We start from the raw sequence: 19,314 nt of genomic DNA, 5'->3' as shown, positions 1-19,314 counted from the left end.
GCAAAGGATGCGGTGTTTTCACCGCATCCGTTGCATAGCTTGCACAGCCGGATTGAGCCGCAGAGCTCAAGCCGGATGTGTGAAAGTAGCCTTATACTGAAGAATTCCTTTGGGTTCTGTGTAAGGCTATGTTCACACTTCTGTTGTTTTGCTTCCATCAGGTCCGTCGTTCTTTAGATGTCAACTGACGCAACGGATGTGTTATTTCACAGGATTCCGTTCACAGGAATTCTGTGAAACTGATCCGTCGCGTCTGTTTTTTGACGGGTCATTCGTAATCCGTTTGTGTTTGGAACAGCCCAATGGGTGTGCCAAACATGCTGGGCATGCTCAGTAGAGCATGACTGAATCCAGCACTGGTGGATTCCGTGGAACGGATTACGGCGGAATCCAGCACCATAGACATTCATTATAGCTCTTGACGGATGGCGACAGACACGTGCGGAGTCCATTCTTTTTGCTGCTCCAAAAACGTTACATTCAGCGTTGCTCCCGCCTGACGGTCAGTCAATAAACGACTGATCTGTCAGGCGGCGGATGCAACGCAGGACCATCAGTCACAATCCATTGCTAATAGAAGTCTATGGGGAAAAAATGGATTCCTGTAAAATATTTTGCAGGATACCGTAATTCCTCAAGGTGACGGATTTCGACGGAAGCAAAACAACGGAAGTGTGAACCTAGCCTTAATCATGTATCTGAATTTAGACCAAAACCTCAATACAGTTCTCTGCATGGAGCAGAAAATAAAGGTGAACTGAGGCTTCAGGTGCTATTTCAGAAAACAAACTGTGCTTTACCCACCTTTTCTGGGTCCAGCACAGTCTCTGTCGCTGCTCTCCGTGTCCATTACTGCCTGCAGCGCTGCAGACAATCAGTGATCTCAGGGGCTTTGTTCTGTCTACACAGCACTGCCGACAAAAATAGACATCAGTACAGTGGAGGAGACTTGGCACAGGACCTGAGGAGGGTGAGTAAAGAAGTGTGTGTGGTTTTTTAATTAAATAAACTGTGCCTGAGGACCCAAGTTTTCTGTAAAACAAAAAATCCCTTTGAAGTAGCGGACAAGCCTTTTAGCCTTTGTTTTTGCTTCCAGGTAATCAGCCTCCAATTTGGCCCTTGATAGAGTTGATCCAATCCTTAAGGCCACGTCCCACTAAGCGACATCGCTGCTGAGTCACGTTTTTTGTGACGCAACAGCGGTCTTGCTAGCGATCTCGTTATGTGTGACATCCAGCGACGACCTGGCCCCTGCTGTGAGGTCGCCGGTCGTTGCTGAATGTCCTGGACCATTTTCTTCAAAGGTGATGTCCTGCTGGGCAGGATGCATCGCTGTGTTTGACACTGTGTGACAGGGTCCCGATGACAGCAGAGATCATTATACAGGTCGCTACTGCAATCTGTATCATTACTGAGTCGTTGGTAAGGTCTGACTGTGTGACATCTCACCAGTGACCTCCCAGCGACCCTTATCAGGTCGCATCGTTTTCGGGATCGCTGGTAAGTCGCTAAATGTGACGGGGGCTTTAATCTTGCCCTGCCACAAACGTGTCAAGAACTGATTATCACTTGCTGCCTTGTCTATCCCACCCCTTAAACCCCTTAAAGGGAATTTGTCAGCAGGTTTTTGCTATGTAATCTGAAAACAGCATGTTGTATTGGTTAAAACACCATATTTGGCTATGTGTATTTAATCAGGCTGTGTGCTGTTGTTTACTTATATTGAAGGTTTTATCACCCTGAAATTATCACTGACAAGCACTTGCTAAACCCACCACTTGCCTTTCTCTCCCCCTGTGATAAGCAGCTCATTGTCTATAGATAATGTACATAGGGAGCCTGGTGTGGGTGAGATTAGCTTTCTGAGCTCTGCTGCATTCTACAACCTAAGAACTCTGTGTCACACATGCTGCACCCAGTAAACTAAGTGACACATCGCTGTAAACAGGTTCCCTTCCTACATTATGCTGCTCTCAGATGGGGTAGCAAACACCTAGTAACAGATTCCTTTTAAATGGAACCTGTCACATAAAAAATGCTGTTAACCTGCAGATATAGGGTTAACCTGTCATAGTGTTCTGAACCTGCCCGGCGCCCGCATTGAGAGCTCTACAACTGGGAGGAAAAGAGCTCTATTTCCCCCAACACCGTTCAGTTTTCAGTGCAGGTTCAATCACCTTTCAGTGTACAGAGGAAAGTGGTTGTAACAGCCCCCGCACTGACTGACAGCTGGTTCTAGTGCTCAGTGGCTGTCAGTTAGTGCGGGAGGTGGTTACAACCATTTGTGATTGAACCCGCATTTATTTTCTTCCAAGCAGCGGGGCTCTCAGTGCGGGCAGGTTCAGAACACTATTAACTTGCAGAGTAACCCCATGTCTGCAGGTTAATAGCATTTTCATGTGACAGCATCTTAAAGGGATTCTATCAGTTCACTTTACCTGTCAGTTATACTTTATTGGCTGATCACTATAGTTCCATAGCATTGTGCCTGTTGCATGTAACCACTCACAATTTTCTGGATGTGAAAAGGACCTCTGTCCAGAACCAGCACACATTATGTAGATCTAGAGAAATTCACACAGCGGCGTACAGAGGTTTTCTGGATTACACCATCATATAAAATGTATGCCGTGCTTTCTCAGATGTCTTAATGCAGAGGTTCTGCTTCTAGGGTACTATAGAGCCATGTTCATGAGGCTTTAGGCTATGTGCCCACGGGGACAGTGTCCTGCGGATATATCCGCAGGACATTCCGCAGGAGCTCCCAGGAAACCGCAAAACAACTTCTGTCTGTTTCCATGCTGCGGAATGCATACCTCCCAACCGTCCCGGATACAGCGGGACAGCCCCGATTTTATAGTCCAGTCCCGTTCTCACGCCCGGGAGCTCTGTAATCCCGCAGTGCAGTGAGACACAGCTGCCACGCCCCCGCACTCTGCCGACCACGCCCCCTCCGGATGCAGGCCACAATCTCTGGATGCCTTCCATGGCATCTATGCTGCTGGGCACTCCCCTTTGCTGTCGTCCACGCCCTTTCTGAATGCTGGACACATACACTCCTCGGGATGCCTTCCTTGTCCCCTCCTGCTGCTCGCTCTATGCTGGCCACGCCCCCTTTGCCTGCCTCTTGTGCCCAGGATCCTCACATGTGACCGGCTCTCCACAGCGGCTGCTTCGTTTGTTCTGCAACTGAGGTAAGAGCAGCAGCAGGGAGAGAGCAGTGTGCCTACAGGAGGGGGGAGCAGAGTGAGTGCTGCAGGAGGACGGAGCAGAGTGAGTGCTGCAGGAGGACGGAGCAGAGTGAGTGCTGCAGGAGGACGGAGCAGAGTGAGTGCAGCAGGAGGACAGTGCAGAGTGCGTGCAGCAGGAGGACAGTGCAGAGTGAGTGCCTGCAGGAGGACGGGGCAGAGTGAGTGCCTGCAGGAGGACGGGGCAGAGTGAGTGCCTGCAGGAGGACGGGGCAGAGTTGAGTGCCTGCAGGAGGACGGGGCAGAGTGAGTGCCTGCAGGAGGACGGGGCAGAGTGAGTGCCTGCAGGAGGACGGGGAGCAGTGTGAGTGCAGCAGGGAGAGAGCAGTGTGCCTACAGGAGGGCAGTGCAGAGTGAGTGCAGGAGGACCGTGCAGAGTGAGTGCAGGAGGGGGGAGCAGGGGAGAGTCCAGCACTTGTGTCTTCTCAGGTCCCCCTGTACCTGCAATAGAAAAAGCAGAAAAAGAGAGGAATCAGAGAAAGCAGCCAGAGGAGCCCTCAGTGCCCCCCAGAGCTGCCATCCTGTGCCCCCAGTGCTGCCAGCCAGTGCGCTCAGCACCCTCCCCCCCCCCCCCCAGTGCTGCCAGCCTGTGCCCTCAGCGCCCCGCCGCAGTGCTGCCAGCATGTGCCCTCAGCGGCCCCCCGCAGTGCTGCCAGCTTATGCCCTCAGCACCCTCCAGTGCTGCCAGCTTGGGCCCTCAGCGTCTTCCAGCGCTGCCAGCCTGTGTCCTAAGCATCCCTAGGGCCAGTATGTATGCCCCACAGGCCACCACTGTCAGTATGTAGGCTCCACAGGCGCTAGTAATGTGTATGCCCCCCCCACTGACCCCAGTAATGTTTATGCCCCCAGTAATGGGTATGCCCCCCCCCACTGACCCCAGTAATGTGTATGCCACCCGAGCAACATGGATGCCCCCAGTGATGTCTATGCACCCCCAGTAATGTGTATACCCCCTGGTGACCGCAGTAACATATATGCCCCACCCAGTGCTGTCTATGCCCCCTGTGCTGTATTTGCCCCCAGCCATCACGCAGTCCGGCCTGCACAGTCACATACCCTAGAGGAGCTGGATGAAGACAAGCGGGGGAGGTGAGTAAGGCTGCTGCCGGCTTCCCCATATTAATACCTCTAATGTGTCTGTGTGTATGATGTGTGTATGACTGTGTGTAGATTTACGTCTGTTTATGTGAATTTTGTGAATTTTTCTTCAAATATGTGTGTACTAGCTGTACTATCGTCGGTCGGTCTCGCTCTCTCATACTCACAGCTCACGGGCGTCTCGCTGCACGGTGCTCACGCTGCTCCGGCGGCTTTTCCTCTTTTGAAAATACCGGCTGCTCATTATTCCATCTCATATTCCCTGCTTTCCCTGCCCACCAGCACCTATGATTGGTTACAGTCAGACACGCCCCCACGCTGAGTGACAGCTGTCTCACTGAAACCAATTACAGCCGCCGGTGGGCAGGTCTATATTGTGGAGTAAAATAAATAATTTAAAAAAATGACGTGCGGTCCCCCCCACCCCCTTCCAATTTTGATACCAGCCAGGGTAAAGCCACACGGCTGAAGGCTGGAATTCTCAGGATGGGGAGCTCCACGTTATGGGAGCCGCCAGCCTAACGATATCAGCCAGCAGCCGCGCGGAATTGCTGAATCCATTATATGCGCCAGTCCCGGGACTCTACCCAGCTCATCCCGAATTGACCTGGTGCGATGGCAATCTGGGTAATAAGGAGTTAATGGCAGCCCATAGCTGCAACTAAGTCCTAGGTTAATCATGGCAGGCGTCTCCCCGAGATACCTTCCATGATTAACCTGTAAGTTAAAGGAAATAAACACACACACCTGAAAAAATCCTTTTATTTGGAGTAAAAGACAAAAAAAAACCACCCTCTTTCACCACTTTATTAATACACAAATACCCCTCCAGGTCCGACGTAATCCACACGAGGTCCCGCGACGCATCCAGCTCTGCTACATGAAGCTGACAGGAGCGGTCACAGACCAGACCGCTCTCTATCAGCTCCACGCAGCAACTGAAGTGAGCCGCACGATCAGCGATGACGTCACTCAGGTTACCCGCGGCCACCGCTGGATCCTCCAACTGTTACAGCAAGTCGCCCGAGTGACTGAAGTGAGCTGCGCGATCAGCGATGACGTCACAGGTAAGTTGCGGTCTCAAATGGAGGACTCCAGCTGGCTGCGGGTAACCTGAGTGACGTCACCGCTGATCGCGCTGCTCACTTAAGTCACTCAGGGGATTTGCGGTCACCGGTGAGTCCTTCACGGGTGACTGCTAACGAGGACGCGACAGACAGAGCCGCGGGGTGACAATGAAGTCGGGTGAAATTCATCCGAGTTCATTCTCATCGCGCGACTCTGCCTGTGTCTGCTGTCAGCGGGCATGTAGCAGAGCTGAATTGACGGGGGAACGCACTGTCAAAAGTGCATGGAAAATGCATCCAAAATGCATGCGTTTTGGATGCATTTTTTTTTTTTTTTTTTTTACAAATAGTGTTTACATTTGTCCAGTCTGCCAGAGGGTGCGTTCTTTTCCGCACTGCGCACATACCAAGCTGAGGTCACACTGGCATATCACATGTGATGCGATATGCTAATGACCCTTGGCTCCTGCTGTGCTGTGAGCGTGAGCCATTACACTGTGATCTGATCCTGCCGTCGGATCACAGCTGAGGAGGAGAGGGAGGGATTAAGGATGTCAGGCGTTCAGTTGGGATGAGCCCTGGGCCACGCTATCTTTTTAAAGGCGACTGGATCAACGGACGAGAGCACCCACTGACCCCCGGCTCTCCACAATTGGAACAATCAGAACAGTAAGTTGCCTGTATTCACTAATTCCTCCCATTAACCAAAAGCCCAGTATTGTTACAGATATTTTATCTAATAGAGCGGATCTGTCATGAAGTCTGCAGTTTTGTACATGGGGTAGATTTAGGGGAAAGATCTGCTTTAAAACAGAATTTTGTGGTCTAAAATATTCTAGTTTAAAAGTAACACGGCCAAGTTTGCATTTATATTTTAATTTACTACTTAGAAATAAATCTATATTTTTTTAATTATTGTTTCTAAAACAATGATTGTCACTGCTGACTGGGTGTGGTTGGAGGCGTGGTCATGGGCGTGGCCTAAAAATTTGTTGCGCCGCGCAGAGCGCGCCGCAAACTTTGTCCCTCTTTGCATTCTTTCAAGGTTGGGAGGTATGGGAATGTCCTGCGGATATGGTGCGGGCATTCTGCATTGAGGATACAGTACCCTGGCTTCGGCACTGCATCCTCAATGCAGAACAAGTGCTGCAGTTCATACTCCCCTCCATCACGCAGGACCTCGCTTTCCGGCGGCCGGGTCACTCGGCATCTGCAGGAGAAGGTGGGCGGGCCTGAACTAGCTCTGGCTGTCACATGACCAGAGCTCGTGCAGGCCCTGCCCACCTCTTCCTTCCTGTACCTGGATTCACCACGCTCCTGTACACCGGACGGAGAAAGTGACTCCGATGAGGCAGGTAAGTATATGAGACCCTGCGCAGAAATCCGCAGGAATAATTGACATGCTGCTGATTTTTCCGCAGGGAAATCCGCATTATTTCCGCTGCGGAAAAATCCGCAGCGTGGGCACAGCAGTTCCCAAATGCCATAGAAATGGCTGGGGAGTAGCTGTGCTGCAGATTGTTGAAAAATCCGCGGAATTTCCGCGGCAAATTCTGCGCATTTTCCGCAGCGTGGGCACATAGCCTTAGGCTACAGATAATATCTACAGTAAGGACATACAATTTAATCCGCAGCATTGTCACATGTAGTTTATTCAGAATTCCCAAATCTTTCCTAATGGAACGGGATTTAGAAACCACTCCAAGATATTTGGTGTAGAATTTGCACTAAATCCTCAGCATGTCGCCTAGACTCATTGTGCCATGCAGTACACATCTTTACATTGCGGTATTGTTAAGTCACCACTGGAGTCCGCTCCAGCGACTTCTGCTCCGATCGCCAGGCAATGCAGTGTTCCTGCTGTGGATAGTGCTGGTGTTAGGAGAGGAGTCAATGCCAGCGGCGCTGGTGGGCGCAGGCTCGGCTCATCCACTGGGCTGGGTTTCCTTGGGAGCTGCAGTACCACTGGCTGACTATAGGTGTCGTGTGTCTTCCAGCTGAAGTTACCATCATTCAGTTACAACCAATGGGAAGACACCACACCCTTCTTAGGCTATGTGCCCACGATGCGGAAAATGTGCGGATTTTGCTGCGGATTTCTCGCGGAAAAGCCGCGGATTTTCCGAAAATCTGCAGCACAGCTACTCCCCAGCCATTTCTATGGCATTTGGGAAATGCTGTGCCCACGCTGCGGATTTTTCCGCAGCGGAAATCGTGCGGATTTCCGTGCGGAAAAATCTGCAGCATGTCAATTATTGTAGCGGATTTCTCCGCAGGGTCCCATATACTTACCTGCCTTGATAGAGACCTGAGTCACTTCTCCGTCCAGTGTAGCGGCAGCGGCAGCAGCGCGGTGGATCCAGCCAGGTACAGGAAGGAAGAGGTGGGCGGAGCTTGCACGAGCTCCGGTCATATGACAGCCGGAGCTAGTTCAGGCCCGCCCACCTCCAGCACAGTGAAACCAGACGCTGCCTGACAGTGACCCGGCCGCCGGAAAGCGAGGTGCTGCATGATGGAGGTAAGTATAAACTTCCCCGATCACGGCAGCACTTGTTCTGCATTGAGGATGCAGTGCCGAAGCCATGGCACTGTATCCTCAATGCAGAATGCCCGCAGCATATCCGCACGACATTCCGCAGCATGGAAACAGACAGAAGTTGTGGTGATGTTTCCTGGGAGCACCTGCGGAATGTCGTGCGGATATGTCCGCAGGACACTTTCCCCGTGGGCACATAGCCTTAATCCTCTCCTGTCTGCTGACCTCTGCCAGAGATAGTTCTCATTTTAAGGTTCCTGTTCTGCCCTGTTCTGTTTTGTGATTCTGGTGTTTTGACTTCTGCTTGTTTCCTGACTACCCTTCTGCCTGCTGTTTATGCACCTCGTTGCCCGATCCGGATTTGACCTCTGCTTCGTTTTCTGATAACGCCCTTGCCTACCGATTCTGTCCCTGTTCTGCAATTCCTGGTTTGACCCTGCCTGACTACTCTCTCGGACGCTGCCTTTCACAGGTAGTGATCTCCGGGGCCCTGTGTAATTCCAAATCCTTGTATAGGGGATAAAGGGTTTCAGGGTTCTGGGGGTCCTGCCTGGTGAGTGGCTTCCCTCTAGCCTGTCCATTACAGCCCATCTGAGTCTGTGGGTCCAGGCAGGCGTTACAGATATTCAGAAAGTATAATCTCCAAATGCCGTATTAAAGGGGGTGTCTTTATCTGGGCACATGGACATCATATGGGTATGTGCACAGGGAGTCTTTTGTAGAGGGTTTGCTTTTTTATTTTTTATTTTTTTATAAAGCCAGAAAAATAATTTGAAAAACCCTTGCGACCCTTCCTATTGATTTCATTCGTTTGTAAATCCACTTGCTATGTTCACATATTTTGAGCGTTTTTCTTTCATTTTCAGGTTTTTAAAAAACGCCTGGTGGATATAAAGTGCAGGACACTTCTTAGAAGAGCTTCCTGAGGTTAAACGCTTCCAACTTGACATTGTGCAATCAGAAGGCTGCAAAAACACTTCAGGTAAAAAATAAAAACAATCCAAAAACTGCTGTTGGAAACGACAAACGCCTCCAAAAACTCTCCAAGGAAAAATAATTTCTTGACGCAGTTTCCATAAAAAAACTCAACTATAAAAAATGTCAATGTGCACATAGCTCTAGAGGTTCTCCGCGACGGCCTTCTGCTGTACATCCGAGTTGATAACAGGTAGTGGGCTGCACACTGCGGGACTTGGACATCAATGTAGGACATTAGTGGCTATTCTTCCAGATACATTTGTCTTGTGGTGAATGTTGTAGGACTCCTATCTAGTTTGTTGGGACTTTCCATTGAAAACGTACCTGACTGATTGGGGAGTTGGGAGATTTACCTGTTGCTCATATCCTAAAGGGATTGTCTCTAGTGAAAGAACACTCTTACAAGGAAACAATTGGTGGGGTTTTGGGCAATGGCTTTGGTATGGAGACAGAAGAACATTCGGTATGTGCGCTAGGCAGTGTACCTTTTTAAAGGAAACGTGTCAACAGGTTTTTCCTATGGAATTTGAGAGCAGCATGATGTAGGGACAGAGACCCTGATTTGAACGAAGTATCAGTTACTGGACTGCTTGGTGCAGCTTTGATAAAATCCCAGTTTTTTTTTTTTCTGCTGTAGCAGTGCTATGAATGCTGAACTCTGTATAATCCCCCCCCATACTACTGAGTTGCTATTTCCTCTGTACATGGTACCAAGCTGTCAATAAGTGCTGGGGCAAGGTTACACAGATTAGCTTGACTGCTTTGGCACATGACATCTAGTCCAACAGTGATAATCTCCTGCTGATAAAATACGTACTGTATTACTCAGCAGCTTGCTATAGTTTCAAGCAACGCATCCTTTGAATCAGGGACTCTGCCCCTACATTATGCTGCTCTCAGATTACATAGCGAAAACCTGCTGACAGCTTCCATTTATCCCCTTCTCGATATTGGACATACCCCGTACGTCCTGATGGCCAGTGCATTCCCGACCAAGGACGTGCGGGGCACATCCTGGCAATTGTGCGGGAACAGGAACTGTGCCCTTGTGATTTCCGCCGGGAGCTTGGCTTACCTGACAGCCGAGCCCTGGCTCATAACCAGGGACACTCCCCACGCTGTCTCTTGCTGTTTAACCCCCTAAATACCACCATTGATATGGATCGCAACATTTAGGAGTCAAGGAGAGGGGAAGCGCTCTCTCTTCAATCCGATCGGTGCCTCCGCGATTTCATCGCGAAGGCTCTATTATTGCCATGGTGACCCGAGCTTGTCATGACAACCTCTGGGTCACCCAGCTACGTAAAGCCGCTGAGATCATGCCAGGAGCATGATCTCAGGCACTTAAGGGTGCTTTACACGCTGCGACACCGCTAGCAATCTCGTTAGCGTTGTGACACGCCAGATCGCAGATAAGATTTACCGAGATCGCACATAGGTCATTTTTTTGTAGCGCCTGTCACATGTCCGATCTCGGCAAATCATATGTGCGATCTGGCGTGTTACTTCGCTAACGAGATCGCTAGTGATGTTGCAGCGTGTAAAGCATCCTTTATGTCAGTGCAGCACGGACATATATAATGCACTACTATGCTCGTGCATTGCAATACGTTATAGGGATGAAGTAAAGAAAAGTTGAAAAAAAATGTAAAGAATATTAAAAATAAACTGTAACACTAGGCAACCCCTTCAGTCAACATCATAAAAAAACAAACCCAAAACATAGCAGAAGCTGTCTTTTCATTATATAGCTAACAAAAAAGTGGAATAGAACATGATCAGTTATATGTAAATAAAAATGGTATCTCTGAAAATGTCATCTTGTCCTGCAAACAACAAGTCGCCATAAAAATTATTAAAAAAAGCTGCATCTCTCAGAATACAGCAATGCAACCAACTATTTTTCTTTCTGTAACAGTTTTTATGGTCTAAAAGCGTCAAAATGTAAAAAAAAACCCAATAATGTGGCATTCCTGTAATCGTACCGACCCAAAGAATAAAGCTGTCATCATTTTTACGGCACAATAAACGGCGTAAAAGATAAATCGTGATTACTTTTTTTTTTTCTTTTCTTGATTCTGCCTCACAAAAAAACGGAATAGAAAGCGATCAAAAATATTTTCTGGCAAAAATGGTACAAATGAAAACTTCAACTCATCCCGTAAAAAAGAAGCCCTCGCATGACTGTCAGCGGAAAAATAAATAAAAGCTATAGCCTTCAAAATTTGGTGATGCAAAAAACCTTTATTGACTAAAAAAGCGTTTTTAGTGTCATAGTCTCCAAACCTAAGAAAAAAATTTAAATAAAATGAAAATCTGGTATAGCTGTAATCGTACTGACCTGAGAAATAAAGCCGACTAATTACTTATGCTGCAAGGTTAACGGTATAAAAAAATAGTAATAGTCAACTCTTCAACTGCTGTTGATTTCTTTATTTTGTCTACCAAGGATCGCAGTATAGTGCAGCTCACATTTATCCTGCACTGTATGCTGAGCGCTTACATAAAGGTTTACGTTTAAATCTCTGAAAAACGTGAACCAAACAAAATTTCCAACAGAAAATTCCCTGTAATGAAGCAGAGGGAGTCACTTTAAACTCCTGTCTGGCCTGTGGTCTGGCGGTGTCCATCTTTTTACACATCTTTTTAGATGTGCACAAAAGTGCGGTCAACAACAGTTTTGTTCACCTTTCAAAAGATGGACATCATGGAACAGAGGCTGAAAGGAGTCCGGAGTAACTCTGCTGCCTCATTATAGTGACTGAATCTGTCGTGCGTTTCACCTGGATCACGTATTTCAGAGAGAGAGATGGAAACCCTGATATATGTGCTCAGCATAGAGCACAGGATAAATGTGAACTGATCAAAACAAATTTGCACCCAAAGTGCTACCAAATAGTATTCAACTCAACCCCCAAAACCACCAGTCCCCCACTGAGGACTTTCATCTGTTAATGGACATATAGGGGGTTTCCACATTACTGGTAGCTTTAGAAAAATGCTATGGCTGCCCCAAAAAATAAATACAGCAAAATCTGCTCTCCCAAATCCAAATGGCCCCCTCCCTTCTGAACTCTACAATTTGCCTAAACCACAGTTAGCGTCAACATATTTGGCATTGTTGTAGTGAGGAGAACCTGCTTAATTTATGGGGTGCAGTTTTCCAGAAGCATGAGCTGAGCGCAATGTACAGGCACTACAAGGATTTATTTGCAATTGTTAATTCTGCAATATTCACTACGTTTGACTCCATGGGTGTTTTCCAGAGACAAAATCATCACTACACCCATAGATTAATTCCCAGAGAGGTGTAATTTTAAAAGATTTGGTCACTAAGACGGGCTTCACATCAGCGGTGTTCTGCCACAATGCCGGATCCGTCACAAATGCGATATAGTTCAAGACAGTTAAATGGAATCGCGGCAAGATAAGGTCACATGCGTCATATGCTAGCTGCTTCAATCCTTCATTTCTACCGCTCTTTCACACACCCAGTGCACTCCATCCATATTAGTCCCTCTCTCCTCTCCTATGTACTGCTCTCACGCTCTTTTCAAAATTTGAAACCACCCAGATCTATTCACTCCCACCATGCAACATAAAAGACACTCAGAAATCTCTTAACCAAATGCTCACTCTCTCTATTCTCCTTGTAGCAGGAGATATTGCACCTAATCCAGGACCTTTTTATAATAGTAATTTCAAATCCTTCCCTGTTATGTCAGAAATCCCATAAATCTTATTACTATACCTTACATTCCTTTTGTCTCCTTTAACTGTGCCCTTTGGAACTCACGCTCAGCGTGTAACAAACTCTTCTTCATCCATGACTTCTTCCTTTCCAATTGCCTCCAACCTTCCTGGCTCTTACTGAGACCTGGATGCAGCAGTCAGACACCACCACTGCTGCTGCTGCTCTCATATGGTGGCCTACAATTCTCTCATACCCCTAGACTTGACAACAGATCAGGTGGGGGTGTTGGTCTGCTGCTCTCTCCAGACTGCACTTTTCAGGTCATCCCTCCTGTCTCCTCACTTACCCTCCCTTCTTTTGAGGTCCACACTGTCAGGCTTTTCAGACCCTTCTCCCTGAGAGTAGCAGTTGTGTATCGCCCTCCAGGCCCAACCAGTCAGTTCTTGAATCACTTCGCCACCTGGTTTCCACATTTCCTAGCCTGTGACCTCCCCACTCTTGTCATGGGGGACTTTAACATCCCTATTGATGATCCCCTCTCCCCAGCTGCCACTCGTCTTTTATCTCTAACCTCCTCTCTTGTCCTTTCACAACTAACTCACTCTCCTACACATGAAGGCGGGAATACGCTGGACCTTGTCTTCTCCCATCTCTGCTCAGTGCATGATTTCACTAACTCCCTTCTCCCACTCTCTGACCACAACCTTGTTTCATTCTTTGTCAAGAGCTGTCAATCCACGCAGGACGCCCCCATTTACCTCCCATATAGGAATATGCATGCTTTGACACAGAAATTTATGAAAAATGTGCAGTCATCATTGGCCCCAATATCTTCCCTCTCATGTCCTAACTCTACTGTAAAACATTATAATGAAACCCTGCAGAGCGCCCTGGATGAAGCTGCACCTGCTATACACAGAGCAACTTGGCACAAATGGCAGCAGCCCTGGCACATGTTGCAAACACGTTTTCTCCAGCGGTGCTCCAGGTGCGCTGAATATCTGTGGAGAAAATCCAATCTAGCCAAAGATTTCATCCATTATACAACCCCTGGCAAAAAAATTATGGAATCACCTGGCTCTGAGGATGTTCATTCAGTTGTTTACTTCTGTTTAAAAAAAAAAAAAAGCAGATCACAGACATGGCACAAAGCTAAAGTCATTTCAAATGGCAACTTTCTGGTTTTAAGAAACACTAACAAAATCATGAAAACATAATGTGCTAACCAGTAACGGTTACATTACAAGACCAAAGAGGGGGAAAAAATTATGGAATCATGACAAACAAACAAAAGAACACTCCAATACATCACTAGTATTTTGTTGCACCACCTCTGGCTTTTATAACAGCTTGCAGTCTCTGAGGCATGGACTTAATGAGTGACAAACAGTACTCTTCATCAATCTGGCTCTAACTTTCTCTGATTGCTGTGGCCAGATCAGCTTTGCAGGTTGGAGCCTTGTCATGGACCATTTTCTTCAATTTCCACCAAAGATTTTCAATTGGATTGAGATCTGGACTATTTGCAGGCCATGACATTGACCTAATGTGTCTTCTTTCAAGGAATGTTTTCACAGTTTTTGCTCTATGGGAGGATGCATTATCATTTTGATAAATGATTTCATCATCCCCAAACATCCTTTCAATTGATGGGATAACAAAAGTGTCCAAAATTTCAATGTAAACTTGCCCATTTATTGAAGATGTAATGACAGCCATCTCCCCAGTGCCTTTACCTGACATGCAGCCCCATATCATCAATGATTGCGGAAATTTACATGTTCTCTTCAGGCAGTCATCTTTTTATTCTTTAGCTTTTCTGTATTTAAATCCCATTTCTTTTAGGCGGTTTCTTACAGTTCGGTCACAGACATTAACTCCAGTTTCCTCCCATTCGTTCCTCATTTGTTTTGTGTATTTCCTGTTTTGGAGACATATTGCTTTAAGTTTCCTGTCCTGACGCTTTGATGTCTTCCTTGGTTTACCAGTATGTTTGCCTTTAACAACCTAACCATGTTGTTTGTATTCGGCCCAGATTTTAGACACATTTGACTGAACCAACATGTTTTGCAACATTGCGTGATGATTTACCCTCTTTTAAGAGTTTGATAGTCCTCTCCTTTGTTTCAATTGACATCTCTCGTGTTGGAGCCATGATTCATGTCAGTCCCCTTGATCAACATCTCTCCAAGGTGTGATCACTCCTTTTTAGATGCAGCCTAACGAGTAGATCTTATTTGATGCAGATGTTAGTTTTGGGAATGAAAATTTACAGGGTGATACCATAATTATTTTTTTTTTCCTCATAATTGAGTGATTCCATAATTTTGCCCCCTGTTTGGTCTTAAACATTAACCATTACTGGCTAGCACATTATGTTTTCATGTTGTTGTTTTTTTTGTTGTTTTTTTTGTTTTTTTTATTTTGTGTGTGTTTATTAAAGCCAGAAAGTTGCTATTTGGAATGACTTTTTAGTTTGGTGCCATGTCTGTGATCTGCTTTTTTTTTTAAACAAAAGTAAACAACTGAATGAACATCCTCCGAGCCAGATGATTCCATCATTTTTACCAGGGTTTGTAAGTTTATGCTCAAAACATACAATGCTGCCCTTCACCTTTCCAAACTAGCGTACTTTAACACCCTTATCACCTCTCTAGCCAACAATCCTAAACGACTCTTTGATACTTTCCACTCCCTTCCCGGACCAAAAGTTTTGGCCCCAACCACCAACCTCAGCGCCAACGACCTGGCCAACTATTTTAAAGAAAAAATTGACCATATATGCCAGGAAAGTATTTCACAGCCTACTAACACCACACATTGCCTCCTACACTTCATCTAGCTCACTTTCATCCTTTGATCCAGTCACAAAAGAAGTCACCAGGCTCCTCGCATCTTCTCGCCCTACTACCTGCACCAGTGACCCTATTCCCACATATCTCCTTAAATCTGTCACTCCAGCTGTCACCACTCACATAACTAGAATATTTAATCTCTCTCTCTCCTCTGGTGTCTTTCCCTCCTCCTTCAAACATGCCAGCATACACCCATTACTTAAAATACCTTCCCTGGACCAAAACTGCGCTGCAAACTACAGACCAGTCTCTAATCTCCCCTTCGTCTCCAAACTCCTTTTAACGCCTGTTCCACCCCCGTCTAATCCGTTATCTGTCAGATAACTCTCTCCTCAACCCTCTACAATCCGCTTTCCGTTCCTTACACTCGACTGAAGCTGCTCTTACTAAAGTCTCTATTGATCTACTAACATCTCTCTGCTGCATTTGATACTGTGGATCATCAGCTCCTCCTCACTATGCCCCGCTCTATCTGGCTCAAGGACACCATTCTTTCTTGGTTCTCCTCTTACCTCTCTGACCGCTCATTCACTGTATCTTATGCTGGCTCCTCTTCTTCTCCTCTTACCCTTACGGTCGGGGTTCCCCATGGTTCAATCTTAAGCCCCCTCCTTTTCTCTCTATACAGGGCCTTTATTGGACCAACCATCAGCAGATTTTGGTTTCCAGTACCATCTCTATGCTGATGACACCCAACTGTATACATCGTCTCCTGACATAACCTCTGCATTATTACAAAACACTAGCGATTGTCTCAACGCTGTCTCCAACATCATGTCCTCCCTCTGTGTAAAACTGAACCTGTAAAAAACTCCATGTTTCCTCCCTCTCCCAACCTTCCCAAACCCAATATTACCATCTGTGTGTGGCTCTACCATTATACCCCAGCAGCACGCCCGCTGTCTTGGGGTTATATTTGACTCCGATCTCTCCTTCACTCCTCATATTTGTTCACTCGCTCGTTCATGTAAATTCCATTTCAAAAACATCTCTAGAATTCGACCTTTTCTTACTGTTGACTCTGCAAAAACTCTTACTGTCGCCCTTATTTATTCTCGCTAGGATTATTGTAATTCTTTACTAATTGGTCTCCCTGTTACTAAATTATCCCATCTCCAATCCATCCTGAATGCTGCAGCCAGGATCATTTTCCTCTCCAGCCGCTTTACTGATGCCTCTGTTCTGTGCCAGTCATTGCACTGGTTGCCTATCCGCTACAGAATCCAACATAAACTTATCACTCTGACCCACAAAGCTCTCCATGGTTCCGCACCACCCTACATCTCCTCCCTCATCTTTGTCTATCACCCCACCCGTGCCCTCCGCTCTGCTAATGACTTAAGACTGACATCCTCAATAATTCAAACCTCCCACTCCCGTCTTCAAGATTTCTCACGAGCTGCTCCTATGCTCTGGAACACACTACCAAGAACAATCCGATTAATTCCCAACATCCACACCTTTAAGCGAGCCCTAAAGACGCATTTCTTTAGACTAGCCTATCACCTCACTACCCTGATCTAATCTAGTCCTATTCTGTCCTTCATAAAATTTACTTCAAATTCTTGTCCCCTGTATCTTCTGATTCCATTCCTCTCCATGTACTTTTTTTAAACTCTGTACCTGTATAAATTCTGTCTGGCGACCGGTCCACGCAGCTGGTTTTGAATCCCCTATTAAATCGATGGCAGAACCATATATGGCAAGTTCCCCTCCACCAATTCACCTTTTGTGCCTCCCCTATTTCCTCATAGACTATAAGCTTATGAGCAAGGCCCTCACTCCTCCTGGTATCTTAATTTTGTTATTTTGTATTGTCTCATTGTCTGTACATGTCCCCTCTGAATTGTAAAGCGCTGCGGAATATGTTGGCGCTATATAAATAAAAAATATTATTATTATGATGCGGCATTGCGGCAGAATACCGCTGATGTGAAGCTCGCCTTAAGGGGATTTCTTCTGTTCTATCACTTAGGGGCTCTGTAAATGGAGTCCGCTAACTATTCTTGGAAAACATGCTCCAAAAGTCAAATGGCGCTCCTTCCCTCCTGAGTCCTGTGGTGCAGCCAAACAGTACTGTACAGTCAGATGTGGGGTATTGCCACATTCAGAATAAATTGTGTTACACATTATGGGGCCTTTTTTTTTTTTTTTTTTTTTTTTTCCCCCATTCCTTTTGTGAAAATTGGAAATCTGGGGTTAAAATAACATTTTAGTGGTAAAAATGTAATTATTTTTTCTTCATCAACTAATAGTATTACCGTATTTTTCGCTTTATAAGCCGCACCCCCAAATTTGGTGAAGGAAAAGAGAATTTTTTTTTTTTAAAATGTTAAATGGGGTCCATCTTATAATGCCAGTTTCCGTCTAACAAATCATATAGGGTATATGTCCCTCATAGCCCCCATCCTAAACTTAGCCCCCTTAATCTGGATATGGCCCCCTTATATTGAATATAGCCCCCTTGTGATGGCACACGTTCCCCTGTGCTGCCTATGGCCCCCTATGGATTGCACACGTTCCCCTGTGCTGCCTATGGCCCCCTATGGATTGCACACGTTCCCCTGTGCTGCCTATGGCCCCCTATGGATTGCACACGTTCCCATGTGCTGCCTATGGCCCCCTATGGATTGCACACGTTCCCCTGTGCCGCCTATGGCCCCCTATGGATTGCATACGTTCCCCTGTGCCGCCTATGGCCCCCTATGGATTGGATACGTTCCCCTGTACCGCCTATGGCCCCCTATGGATTGCACAAGTTCTCCTGTGTTAGATATCGCCCCCATGCTGCTGCCCATATTAAAATAAAACCCTCTTTCCTTACCTCCTGCAGCGCTGATCTCCCTCCTGCCTCCCTCCGTGCTTCTCTTCCTCCACTTCCTGGTTCTTCGTGCCGGTCATGTGATCGGCACAGCAGACTGAGATCTCTGCGTGCCTGATCACAGTGGAAGCAGGGACACCGGGGAGAAATGCTGGAGGGGGTAAGTAAAGCTTTATTTAATTTTAGAATGAGCAGCAGCATGGGGGCCATTTCTAACACAGGGGGGGCATGTGCCATCACAGGGGGACGCAGGCTCATATAATATGCACCGCTGCCCCAGCCCATCACTGCGGTGCAGTTTCAGAACCACGGCGATGGACAGCGGCTGTGCATATTATATGAGCGGGATCAGGAGATCTAACGCTGCAGTGTATGTGTGTGTGTGTGTGTATATATGTGTGTGTGTATATAATATATATATATATATATATATATAAATTATACACCCCCCCCCCCTTTATATTCGGCTTATAAGACGCACCCCCTACTTTCCCCCAAACTTTGGAGGAACAAAAGTGCGTCTTATAAACCGAAAAATACGGTAATTTTTGTGGCACCTGTAGTGTCTATATACTCACTGCACCCTTGGATGAATCCTTCAGATTATAATATGTTATAATATGAGGTCACTTGTGGGGGATTCTGCTGTTCTGGCACATCAGGGGCTCCGCTAATGTAACATGGCACCCACAGAACTTCTTCACTTTGTACTGTGCTTTAAAAGTAGGGGTTTTTTTTATCACATATGGGGTATTGACAAACTCAGAAGAGATTGCACAATAAATTGTATAGTTCCTAATCTCCTTTTATACTAGTAAAGATGAAAACTTTGGGGATAAAGCAACTTTTTTTTTTTTTTTTGTGGTTTAAAAATGTATTTATTTTCACAATTCAATGTTACAAAATTCTGGGAAGCACCTGGAGGTTCAAGGTGCTCACCAAACATCTCGATAAATTCCTTGAGGGGGTCTGGTTTCCAAAATGGGGTTACATGTCAGGGATTTCCACTGTTTAAGC

At 46.5% G+C, this 19,314-nt stretch overlaps 1 protein-coding gene across 3 annotated transcripts in view; it reads left to right on the top strand.

Annotated features, from left to right (window-relative positions):
* SLC35A5 (solute carrier family 35 member A5) overlaps window positions 1-19,314 on the top strand; it is a 54,360-nt gene that overhangs the window by 3,396 nt on the left and 31,650 nt on the right. For 2 of the 3 annotated variants that reach the window (XM_075335547.1, XM_075335546.1), the window contains exon 2: window positions 8,816-8,931. The gene's annotated coding sequence lies outside the window, so the exon portion shown is untranslated. Of the gene's footprint in view, window positions 1-909; window positions 971-8,815; window positions 8,932-19,314 lie in introns of all 3 variants that reach the window. The other variant, XM_075335545.1, reaches the window with a different exon arrangement.

The sequence above is a fragment of the Anomaloglossus baeobatrachus genome, chromosome 2 (genome assembly GCF_048569485.1).
Source record: "Anomaloglossus baeobatrachus isolate aAnoBae1 chromosome 2, aAnoBae1.hap1, whole genome shotgun sequence".
In the NCBI taxonomy this organism is placed as follows: domain Eukaryota; kingdom Metazoa; phylum Chordata; class Amphibia; order Anura; family Aromobatidae; genus Anomaloglossus; species Anomaloglossus baeobatrachus.
This window is presented reverse-complemented; position numbering and strand designations above follow the sequence as displayed.